The sequence below is a fragment of the Cyanistes caeruleus genome, chromosome 17, assembly GCF_971803275.1.
Source record: "Cyanistes caeruleus chromosome 17, bCyaCae1.hap1.1, whole genome shotgun sequence".
Lineage (NCBI taxonomy): Eukaryota > Metazoa > Chordata > Aves > Passeriformes > Paridae > Cyanistes > Cyanistes caeruleus.
Window position 1 is genome coordinate 3,731,571 of NC_141717.1, and position 12,956 is coordinate 3,744,526.

Here is a 12,956-nt window from a genome sequence, read left to right on the forward strand (position 1 = left end):
TGGATTTAACCTTCCTGTGCTAAAACTGACTGAAAAGTCTCCCTGCCCTCTTCACCTTGAGAAAATGTAGCATTTTCTGGCTGAGGAGGGAACGCTTCTCACCCAACTCTGCCTCATCAGGAATTCAGGTGCAGAGAAAGGAGGATGGAGCCCCACTCATTGATTTCTCCCCTGAAGTAACATATCCCTACAACCTTCACTTAGCACTGAAAATCATTCCTTGTGCTATAGCTTCACTCTTTTAATTAGCAGAACCTAAGAATTCCCCCTGGAATTCATAAATTCTTTCTTACTACTCCACCTGGGCTAGAAAGTCATTCTCAGTAACCCAGAAAGTAAATGATTGACTTTTATTTTTTTGAGTGAAAATAACTCTGCAGGCCCAAAGAGCGAGGAAATGGGGCTTGAGAGGAGAACTGGAGCTAAGAGCAAACAGAGCTCTGCAAGGCAGCTCTGATCAGCTCTCAGGCTCTTCTGGGATTGCTGCTCCCCTGAGTTCTGCACCTTTAGTGTGGGAACAGGCTGGGAAGAGTTTGGTGACCAAATTGCAGCAGTGGCAAAGCCACTCTCCACATCAACCAAATTCACCCATCTTCCCCCAAAACAGAGATGTTCAGCTCTGCCAGGGACAGCTGTGCTAGAAACCTCTGAATACCCCCAGCTTCCACCCTGCAGACCCCTGAGGTGTTTATTTATCACCTAAAGGCACAGGATCTCATAACATCTAAATTCAAGCAACAAAGATTGTCTGCCTTTTTTCCACCCTTATAAATGATGTTTTCTTTTTGTTCTGTTGGCTGCTTTGCCTTTATAAAACATTTCACTCCTGGCTTTTCCTTTGATTCATATATGTGGTGATGCATAAGCTTGGCTGTTCTCCTTAGCTATTCTTCATTCAATGAAAACAAAATAAAAAGGTGCCAAACCATTAAAGCAATGCAAATTTATAAGGTGAGGCACCCCTCTAAATGATGAATGGCTGAGATTTTGATTTATTACCTTTCTTTTCCATATAAAATGATGACTCCACAAATAAATGAAAGCTGAAATGCTGCCAGTATGCCACAATCATAGAATCCCAGGAGTTCTCTGTAGCAAAGGGTTTTGTGTCACCAAACCATATGGTAGCCCTTACTAAAAGTATAAAAAGCTATAAAAGCTCTGAAAGGCCAGGACAGCCATAACTGCAAACCAGTGCTGGTACAAGTGTTGGGAGTCACCTTTCCACCTACAAAAAGCAGATTAGAGATATCTTGGTAGATATTAAAAAGAACAGCTGGTAGCTGTGCTGGCCCTGTCTGAAGCTCTGGGGCAACTCTGGAAATCAGAAGAGTTCTGGAGGAAGATACAATAAATAAGTAAACAAACCATATCATTTTCATCTTCTATTTATTTTATTAAATATTAACTTTTAATAATTCTTTTGTTTCTGGTAAAGGTGAATATAATATAAATATAAGTGTAAGTATAAGTATAAATATAAGTATAAATATAAAGAAATAAAAATAAAATAAAAAATAAAAATAAAAATATAAAATATAAAATATAAAATATAAAATATAAAATATAAATAGCTTACTTGCATGTAATTCAGATTTGAGCAGCTCCAAGAGAACCTCTATAATTTCATGGGTACCCTGCTCTGGGCACCAACAGCTCATTGCCTTGTTACATTCGGTGCAGTTACCTGTAAAGACAAGTAGGGTGTCAGAAAGCAGAGTAAAAGAAAACTGTACAGGGTATAACTGAGATGATTTCCCTTCAATTGCATAAATTTGGAAATATTTCTTCTCTAAAAAGGCAGAAAACATCACCAAGTCATCTAAAATGATCTATACGTTATGTTGTCCCCAACATTAGGCATAAAAGGATAAAAATCCCATATAATGTGTAATCTCATTAGTGCTGATGTGAGGCAGACACAAATTAATTCCTTTAACTCTATATTCAACTGTAAAATACAATTGTAGGGAATATAAACTGAAATAAAGCCCATCTAGAAGAGGTTTTTCTTTGCAGCATTGTCTCTGACTAATGAGCCTAAGAAGAGAAAAGCCTGGAAAAGAGGAAAGCAAAGCTAAGTTTCCAGCTATTATCTTTGCAGAGTTGACATACACAGGCTCATTATTGCATTATGTTTTATTCAACAAAATCACTTTAATGTTGCAGCTTAAATTGAATTCACTAAAGCATCTCTTGCCTAATGTGTCTCAAGTGTCTGCTTGCTGTTTGCATTTTCTTCAGAATTATGGCAGGGAATCTTTGGAAACAGCAGAATTATATGCAATCCACAAAACAATATGGCTGTAATGGGGTAATCGGCCTTCAGCGTAATTAAAGAACCATTCCCTCATCAAAGTAATTCTGCAACAGACCTAGAGGCTGTATTGTACAAATCATCCACTTAGTAAAATTCTTTATCTGATTTGCATTTAAAACCTAGTTATGCAAATAGGCCTGCTCAGTGGATCACAAGGAATGTAAAAAAGCCTGTAGTGATTAAACAAACCTTCTTCTTCCCCATAAATCACGGGGTGTGACTCACCTAGAAATATTTCAATTCACCTGTTATTCATCTAGAAATCCTGTTATTCACTTAGAAATAATTCAATCAGCCTGTTGGAAGAGGTTTTCTGCAAAACAGGAATTGCTTTGATGTGTCCACACAGTCCTGTATGACATCCACCCTGGACATGCCAGTTCCACTTTCCTGATTCCCAAATCATCCCACAGCACAGGGAGAGGCAAATGCCCTTTCTTACCTGATCATTTGTGTCAGAGCACAACTGCAGCTCCCATTTTGATCTGCAATCTCCATTCCCAGTTTAAACCAAAGCAAAAGGCAGTGAAAGGTGAGTCAGTGAGAATTAGTAATGCACCATGAAAAATGCTCATTTTAGGAGGGTTCAAGTCCACTTGTAGCACATGGGAAAGTCCCTTTTCTTAGGCAAGCTTTGCTCTTGCAAAGGCAAGCTTATGCAGAGATAAGTCTCTAAAACCAACACTTAAGGGTTGCAGTCTTGATTTGTGTTTTGCTGCCATTCTGTGGCTGCCAATGCTTTAGTTCATCTAACCTTTTGTCAAAATATACCTTTTGTTTCTTTCATTATTTGCAGTATCTTTACACACTGCTCCTGTAGTGTTTTTGCTAGCAGGGATAGCCCACTAAATCACACCAACCTTTCTCTTAAACATCATTTCAGCATATGAACAATGCATTTTAGACAAAGCAGTGTATGAGGCTGAGCAAGGAAGCATGATGAATGTCTCCTTCACTCAAACTGTTTAATTTATACAAATAAACCTGTTCTTACTCCTGCTGGACCCAGCATGACAGAGTCAGAGCCTAACAAACCCTGGGATGGGAATTTGGCCATCCACAGCTGCTTGGGCCAGATCACAAATGACTTTTTCAGCTGCCCTGTGACACTGTGTGATGTGTGAGCCACAAGAAATGGCTCTTTGAAAAATCAGTGAGAAGACTGCTGAATTTAGGAACACCAGCTGTATTTTTTTGTTTGGGATAAATGAGATATTGTAGACTCTCTCTTCAAATCCCTCCCAATCTCTGTAAGGTGTGTGGGGGAAGGTTTTTGTTCAAAAGTGGAAGGTACTGTAAGCTGCTTGGTGTTTGTTGTTGCTGGCTAGTTTAACAGAGTGGATTGGGAAGACTTTTGGGCAGTCAGATGCTTTGAGGTGACATTTCCTCTCCAAACCTGGCGTTTCCCCAGGCAAGGAGGGAGGATGGCCAGAGCTGTGGGGTCTGCCCTGTGGGTGCCAGTGGCAGGAGAACTCCTCTGGCTGATGGAAGCTCCATGGCTGTGCTTCAGGAGCAAAGAGAACATTTTTGCTACCTGGGGAATAACTCATGGGCTTCCCCAGCCTGAAAACCCTGAGGGCTACGGGAGGAGAAACAGCAGCTGAAGTGAAGATGTGTCTTTGCAAGAGAAAAACAGGCAGCAGAGAATACTGCCTGTCTTCAGAGCAGATTATTTAGTGCAAGGTAGGGGAGGACGTTGGGCTGTGCTTCACAAACAGGGTGGGCATCACAGACCTGAAGGGGTGTGAGCAAACCTAATGTTCCTCCTGAGCTTGCAATCAAATTGTGCATTTTGAACCGGCCTAGGCTGGCATAATACAAATAACACAAACCCCCACCTCTGCCATCTCCACACTGGAGTGCTTAATAATGATTTTCTTTAGTTTTAAAAGATGTAAGATATAGAAACCAAAAAAAATAGCAAAAACTTCCCAGGAGGATGAGGCATTTTGTGGTAAGTTCACACCTCAGTATTGTACTTGGATGTCAAATGCAATGAAAACTTTGCCATTGCTTTCTTGGAATTTCACATCTCTAACAGAAGCTCGTGAGGAAATTCAGGAATAAGATGGAATTTGTCTGTTTTGGTTATATGTGTCTGTTTTGTACAGGCTTGCCAAGCTCTGCAATGCACCCCTGTTGTGATATAACCAGCAATGATCTGTTTTCTAAACTTCAGCTTTAGGAAAGTTTTCTGGGTTTTTGAGTGTTTTTTGTTTGTTTATTGTTTTTGTTTTGTTTTGTCTTTGCTGTTGTTGTGGTCTGGTTTTATTTTGCTCCCCCTAACAGAGGGAGCCTTCAGAGATGTAATAAATAACTTGCAATTGAAGTAATCTTCTTTCCCCCAGTGCTTAACACATACCTGGAACAGGGAATGCAGAATGCTAGGCATGAGCTAATTTAGCATGTAAAAATTTTAATTAACTATTGATTTGGGGAATTTGTGTGCTGAGTTTAATCAAGTTGAATGAGAGTAGATAACTTCAGTCAGTTTGTTTGAATTTAAGATATATAAAACAGATGCAGAGTATCTGTATTTTAGAAGTATATACTCTTCCTGCTAGGAGCATCCAATATCTTCCCTGGGGCTTGGAATTCAAACTACAACTCCCCTTCAGTTTATTGGAGCCTCTCAATTATAAAATTTTATGCTGCAAAAAAAGATTTGATCCTTAAAAAATAAACTTTGTATTAGAATCTTTGTACATAACAGAGTATATATGTAGATATATTCTGGAAATGATGCACTTTTTCTTTTCACTGAGGAGTGGAAGAGGATCCTGCCAGGGTTGGCTGAGGTCCCAGGGTTAGCTGTTGAGTTGGGGAAAAGTCCAGCTGCCCTTGGAAGTTTCTTTGTTCACAGTGAGGAGAATGCTCTGCCAAAGATGCAGTTTCCTACAGGATGACTGGGAGAAAAGTCTTGTTGCACTATCACTTGAAAATCTCACCAATTACTCCAAATTAATGATTCTAAAGGATTTAAAAGAATCCAATAATGGACCTGTAAGTCTATTTAGTAATGGTACCACAAATAAAGTATAAATCTCACTGCTTTTCTCCTCAGTCTCCCTGTGAGCCCTTAGTCTATGAGGTATTAATGAAATGGCTCTGCTCTGGTGATACCAATTATTCCATGGTCTAGGAGGTTGCACTATTAAAGTTTCTGATATTCTGAATTTTAATCCTATTAGCTGAATCCCTGAAGAGTCATCTCCCTTCTTGGTGTGTTCATCCTCCATGTATTTCAAGGAGGTTATTGTTCCCCTCTGTGATTATTTAGTCAAGGTATTACACAATAAGGCTTTAATTGTTTCTTCTGGAGAAATCCCTTCAGCCCAATTTGTGCCTTAAGTGTTTGTGCTTATTGACCAAAGTGCCTCTTCAGTACAAATGGACCCTGTTCCTTCTGGCAAGCTTTAAATCAGCAGAGCAGCTTTCAAGGGTTTAATGTGGATTTTCCCCAGCCCTCCTGCTGGCTCAGTTCCACGCTCACCTGATGGCCTTTCCCATGTTTTCCTGGATTTTCCATGGCCAAGCCTGCTGTGCTCTGTGTGTCACAGCAGAGCTCTTGCTGCTCCTCTACTCTTGGAGGCCCTCAGCTCCCATCTGGAGATGCTTTTTCCCGACATGAGCGGGATTTGTGGAGGACAGCAGCAGAAATTCATTGCAGGGGAGAAAGGAGCAGCAGCACGAGTGACCTGGGGGATCTCCAGTGGCACCTGGGACCTTTGAAATGGCTCCAGCTCCCTCCTGGGAGCCCTGGACACAGGGTCAGATTAGGAACACCCAGTTCTATTACAAAACCTGGCCTTTAGAAATCTCTTTTCATTCCCCTGTGATATGATAAACTGCTTGAAACACTTCTTTTTTCAAGGGAGACATGGGATTAGGTGACCCCAAAGCCTCCTTTTCAACACCCTTCTCTGCGTTTTTTTGCTCACAGTGCTTTAAGCTGACACCATTCAAGATGGTTTTGCACATCTATAGTAAAATAATGTTTAAAGATGGGGAAAGAAGTAGCAGATCTACCAAAGCATTTGATAAGAAGATGAAATTTAGTATTTATTTAAGATAAGCTTACACAGCAATTTGGTGCCTATGCAGAAAACTTATTTTTTGAGACTTGGATTCTGGTTTCTGCTTTGGTGTTTGCCTGCAATGATTAACAGGGCAGTGTCTTAACTTGTGCTTCAGTTTCTCTGTGTACAAATTCCTAATATATTTAATTATAATTGCAGATGGAATAATTGCAGATGGGTTTCAAGAGTCCATGTGTTTCTGTTGATACAAAAACTGTGCACTGGAAAAGTTAGACACTAAGGATACTATATAAGAAGGTAAGAAAATAATAGAAGAAATTCAAGCAGAAATTAATAAATATACAGAGGTGGATGTGCTATAGTATAAGTTGGTGGGCTGTACTGGTACAACTGTGCTGTTGACAGATGGATTTCTGTTTGAAACACCATCAGGAGATGTTGGAACCTTTTCACCAGGTCTTGGCAGATCTGTTGGGCTGTACCCTCAACAGAGGAGGGATGTTCCAGTGCCCACAAACCTCTGTGACCTCTCAGAAAAGATCAGCTCTGAGGAAAATCATCCAGGATGTGCGTTGTACTGAGAACAAGAGGTGAGATGTTTCTCTTTAAACATGTAGACACTACAGATCTATTAAAAAAAAAAAATTAAACCCCTCTATTTATTTGTAGAAGCAGAAATGCAGAGCATTCAGTCCTTATTAAAAGATTTTAACTAATAGCTTTCAACTTGATGCCTAAACTTAATGGTTTGCCTAGGTGGTACAGAAATGATCAGTCCACACAGAATAGCTGATGTTGTACATGTGTTATAGCCAGCATTTTTATTAAATTTAATGGCTTCTCTCCTGGATTTCAAACTCTATGGCATTCACTTACTTCCTCATGTGGTTTGTACCACAAAGCTACAGCTGCTTAAACATGCCTGAGAAAGAATGGGGAGACCTTTGAAGCTGGGAGATGCAGAAGCTGTATCTCAATTTTAAACAGATCATTCAGGCCTGGTTAAAATGCAATAAATGAAAGGTTCTGTGATGTAGAACAGAGCTCAGCAAAGCACCCTACTGTGTTGTGAAACTCAGACACTGTGGTGGTGCTCCAAGCACACCTGGATCCCTGGCACCAGGCAGCTTTGGGGTTCTTATCTATTCATTTCTGAAAACATTCACTGAGGTTTTAAATGCACATTTTCATTCCTTACCTGGAATGGAACAAAAATTATCTGTTATAACAACACCGTTTGTGTGTGACCAATTCAGTAAATGACAAACAATTCTGTAACTTTCAGTGGAACCCTGGAATGAAAACATTGCCTGTGTTCTTAGCATGGTGTCTTTAGCTGTCCTTTACTGAAATGTGATTTAAACATCAATCTCTCTGAGTCCATTACCAGCCAGCTGCTTTTTAATCCAAACCCAGCTTCATCACAAAGCCCTTTGGACACAGGAGTGCACTGGGTATCACTAGTGCAGCTCAGGTGTGCCTTTGGTGCCAGCCCTGAGCTGAGGAGTTTGAAGCAGGATTTGTTCACTCAGCCCATCTGGGATTGTCCTTCCCCTTCCCCAGGGGTGGGTCCCCTCTCTCCCCAGTTATCTGCAGCCACTGAAGGAGGTCCTGCCACAGACCCAGCCCTGCCACAGCCACAAAGCCAGGTTTGACCTGCAGGCTGCCCCTTGGGCTGGCAGCACAAAGGAGGAAACCTCTCTGCCCCTTTCATCCCAGCAGGTGCCTGAGGGTAAACCCAGGCAGGCCCAGTGATTTCACCTGAACCATGCAAAGCCTGGCACAACTGCACCTTTAACATCTGTAATTTCTTGGTCTCTTCTCTCCCCCAGAGGATTCCTGCAGGGCCCATGCAGTGTCCAGAGCTGTCTGGCCCCTTGGCATGGCTGTGCAGAGGACATTACAGGGCTGGCTTTACCTGGGTCCCGTGTGGAAATGAAATATAAATTCAATATACCTCCTTTACTGTAGCTGTTAGTTCCACAGAGGAATGGCAGGATTATTTTGTCCCCTCCCAACAATGACTGAGGTACCCCTCCCCTTGCTTGTGTTGTAGAGGATGCCAGGCTGATTTATTTCCATAAATGAACATAAGAGATTGTAATTCTGTCACTTTCAAAAATACATTCTGGATGTTTAGGGCATTTATTAAGTGAAGGCCTGTGATTACACAGCACAGGAAAGGAGCACAAGGTGTGAAAGGTCTTTGTATTCCAGGTTTGTTTTTTGTCACTTGGCCTTCCCACCTTTCACTTCAGTGTTTATTTAAAAATATTTATTTCACCACAGCTGCATTCTGAACATATCACATCGCTGAAATAAGTGATACTAAGAATGATCCATGGGCACTTAAGGGGGTTAAGAGTCTTTTAGATGAAATACTGGACTCATTTTGAGGCTGATATGAGCAGATCTGCATTGCTCTGCTCTGTTGCCCTCAGGCAGGTTTAAAAGCAAAATTCTGCTTTACATAATAGCAGATATTAGCAGATAGGTGTTAGTTGTGCCACCAAAACCTGCATTTTATCCTTGGATTAGATACTTCCTGTGGTAGTATCTTGAAATTTCTGCTGTCTCTATTATAAATTGCTTATACAGCACTTAGACTTCTGAGATAATGTGTGTCTAAACGAAACCAGATAAAGCCTTGCCTTTGCTGCTTGATAACAGGAGCAGACAAACGACTTCCCTACGATTTTTAGACACTGAATGGGTTTCTATAATTGTGCTGTAAAATGCTTTGATGGATCTGGACATATCTTGCCATCCCACATAAAGCTGAACCGCCATCAGTCATGAGCTGCTCTCACAAAAGGCAGAGACAGCTTCATTCTGCCTCCTGACTGAAGGAAATGGGATCTCTTCCTTCCAGGAGTGATGCTTGGAGGAAAGTGAACTTGCTGAGAACCTGTTGGGATTGCATTTTATTTCCTGTGGAGTACCCTTGATAACAGCTTATCTCCTGCTGTGGATCTCGCTCTGTTTTTGTGGCTCAGGTGGCAACAGACACCCAGAGTTCCACTTAATTTTCTTCCTTTGGAGACAATGTGAAGATTTCTGTCTTCTACCAACAAATGCTGCAGCTCAGTTTTTCCTGCTTTTGCTTTCAGATTGACCTAAACTGATGATTTTTCGCTTGGACTTTACCAACTATGCTTGGTTGAAGGGTTTATTAACATGTTTGGGTTTCACCTGACTCCCTCTGTACTCCTGCAGCCCAACAAGAACAATAACAACAATAAGAATATTGTTTTTGGCTGCCAGAGCCGTTTATTGCGTGGTGGATTCCACTGGTGTCTGCTGGCCCCAGGTATCTCGTGGAACCACAGAATATTGTGAGAATATTGCATTCTGTTGCATGAAGTTTTTAAAGCATGAGGCCTGGCACCTCCTCCAGAGGGACACCCAGAGCACAGGGGTGGGATGCTCGAGCAAAACAAAGTGTGAGCAGGAAAAAAGCTTGCTAAGGGAGTGGGGTGAGGGGGAGGCACTGAGCACAGCAGAGGGTGCCAGGTGAAGATGCTGGGGGAGCTGCAGGGTACCCAGGTGACAGTCACTGTGAACACAATTTCCTGAGCCTGACTTTTCAGCCTCTCTGTTCCCAAAGGAAAGTTTCTTGAGAGCATGTTTCCCTCAAGGACTGTTGTTTGTAAATAGGTTTTTGGTTTCCAAAGCAATATTATACAGATGTCCTGAGTGTTTTCTCTTGTCCCACCAATGGGATGATGGAGGTGCTGTTCCCTTTACCAATCACGTTAAACCTGTATCGAAACACCTTATAAAAGGGGCTTAAAAACCCCAAAATAAAGCCTTCTGCCTTCTTCAGATGAAAAACCTCTGGCTGCTGTGATTGAATCCACGCTCCTATTTCATGTCCACTAGGGACAAGTCACCATTGCAGGGGTGGCTCGAGGGTACAGCAGCTCCTTCGTCTCTTGCAACCATCTCATTTGTACCTTTGTCTTCTGCTCCTCCTCCAGCAGGCATAATCTGCAGTATTTTAATGATAATTCCAGTTTTTCAGCTGACTACCTCCCTGAAATCACTGATATCGTTTCTCTTGACTCTCCTGATCAAGATGCCATTGTTACCTGGAGCAGCAGTGGGCAAAGGAACAAAATCCCTGCTGTGTTTAGGAGAGGCAATTGCTGCATTGTTCACGCTGCTTGTTTGGATGTGCCAGGAGCTCACACCCCAGAGCTGCAAAGGGAATTTTTTCTTCAAACACGGAGGAGAAGAGAGCAAAGGGCAGCTCTGCAAGCCTGGGCTCCCTCACAAACACACCTGAGCAATACAAATAAGTTTGTTCCAAGGCGTGACAGCTGTTGGTGCCGAAACTCTGGGGGCTGTTCCTAGCATGAAATCTAATGATGAATGAAATGAAGGTTTTGGAGCTTGCCAGTACTATTATTAAGCCTCAGATACAGATGGTGTGATAGAAAACATCAGAACCCAGAAATCTTTATGGAGAGATTTTGTGGAGAGTAGTTTTCTTGGTGGTACTATGTTGAATATGTAGAAAGCAAGAGATTTCTGTATCTTTACAGAGGTATTTGGTGCTTTAAATAATTTTCCTGTGCACCCTTTTTCCCTCCCAGAGGAGACAGTCTGAACTAGGTTTAGAAACATCTAGACAGGAGACTTGCATGAAGCTGGTCTCTGCTGGTCCACATTTCTCCACCTTCAAAACTTCTTATTCAAAACTCTGAGGATGAGCAAGTGCAAGGAAAGGGAAAATTCAACTTCTTCCTGCCTGGTTTGTGCTTGCCTGGCTGGGCTGGGGAACAGTGAGCTGGGAGTCAGTCTGGAGCAAGTGAGACAAGCTGCTGTGGTGGTGAAAAGTGCTGCCTCACTGGGAAAGGCAGGGGTGCTAAAGCATGGCCAGGGAGAGGAAAAGAGGGAAGAAAGAAAAACCCAATTGTCCTCTTGCCTGAGGCTGAGCTGTGTGATGAGCCAAGCAGATAATATTGACTGCACCCCTTACTGGGAGCTTGAGTGGAAGACATTTATTTATTTTATGACCGAGGATGCTGAAGGAAGAACCTAATAACTTCCTGTACTGGTTATATTGTATTAAAAAAAGGCTATAAGACAGAGGTAGATATATCCTCGTCCTCCTTTCTGCCATCCTTATCTCAGTCTGTTTTGCCTGCAGCAAGGAATCATCCGGGCCCTGAGAGCACTAATGGACCTTGATAGCACAGAGCCAACTCAGCACTTCCCCTCCCTCCTGTTCTGGGGCAGCCCCAGGAATTTCTCAGCACAATGGACAGATTCCAAGAATTTCCCAATCATAAAAGCTTGCCTTCTAATGTTTTGAGAACGTTTAGCAAAATATTAAAATTCATATAAATATAGAAATTTAGCCTTTGTAAGAGCAGGTGTTGGGAGGTAAGAGGGTTTCTGACTGCCATCTCTTGTGTAGCTTTCTTTGGCTGAGGTGCCTTTTGCTGATTCCTGTCCTCCAAAAGATGTTCTGGGTGATCTGTCCAGGGATGGGTGTCTTGGTGAGGCTGTTATTAAATGGATATATGTTGCAAAGAGTGTTCAGTTTGAAAGTTGTTTGGGCCTTAAGGTTTGTGAACTAGCTTGAGATTGGGGAAAATACCATCTCCAACAGGAACTCCGAATAGTTGAATGAAGATGTCAAATTAAAATGTAACCCTTTTAAAAGGGCTTAATATCTTGCAGCACATAAATAAATACACTCTGAGCATATAAACAGTTGCAAATTACTTCAGCTTTTTACTGCTTTCCTACACAAGATAAAAGACAGTATGTGTTTTGAAACAAACATGTATTATGTATTTTAATGCCATGGGTCAGCCTTGTGCAATAGTGGAAACAGCACTTTCCACTCCTCAAGCTGGTGAAGACTTGCAGGCTTGGCTGTGGCTTCCCTTCAGAATGCCCAGCACGTGGCCTGTGCTCCCCTCAAAGGGGAGCACAGAGAAAATGTTTGGAGTATTTTTGGCTGATCTGCACAAAAATGAAACCAACCCTCAGCAAACAAGTGAGAGCTGCAGTGTGAAGGCTGCTTAGAAACTTGTATTAAACTGCTGTCATCCTGGTGGAGCCAAGTCCAAACTCCTTTCAAGTGATGAAGTTATAAATCCATGATTGACATGATTTGTGCCTTTGTCCTGTACACAAAAGTGCAGTTTGCTGCCAACAATGTGGATACTGAGCTGCTTCTCAGGTCCCTACTGAATATTTGTCCTCTCTTCATTTTCAAATAAGGAGTGCAAATCCTTCAAAATGCTTCTTTTGTGAGGAAGTTCACAGTTTTAGGGCATGTAAACTGAAAGTTAACACTGCTCAGGTATGTTTAATGTGTAAGCAATATTCCATGCCAGCCAGTGAGCCGACATCAAAGCACTCAGTCTGCTGCAAATATCTAAATTTTGTGTCCTGTCCCCTACAGCGTTTTGTCCACCAGTGTGTAACTCTGTCTCACCTTTTGTTACCCTGGGCTTTTGCAACAAGAAGTATAATCACTTGTTTTAAACCTTTCTCCTATGCAACAATTTTTCTTTTCCAGAAGAATTTTTTCAAAATTATTTTATTTTCTACCCCCTGCAAGCTCTCGCAGCCTT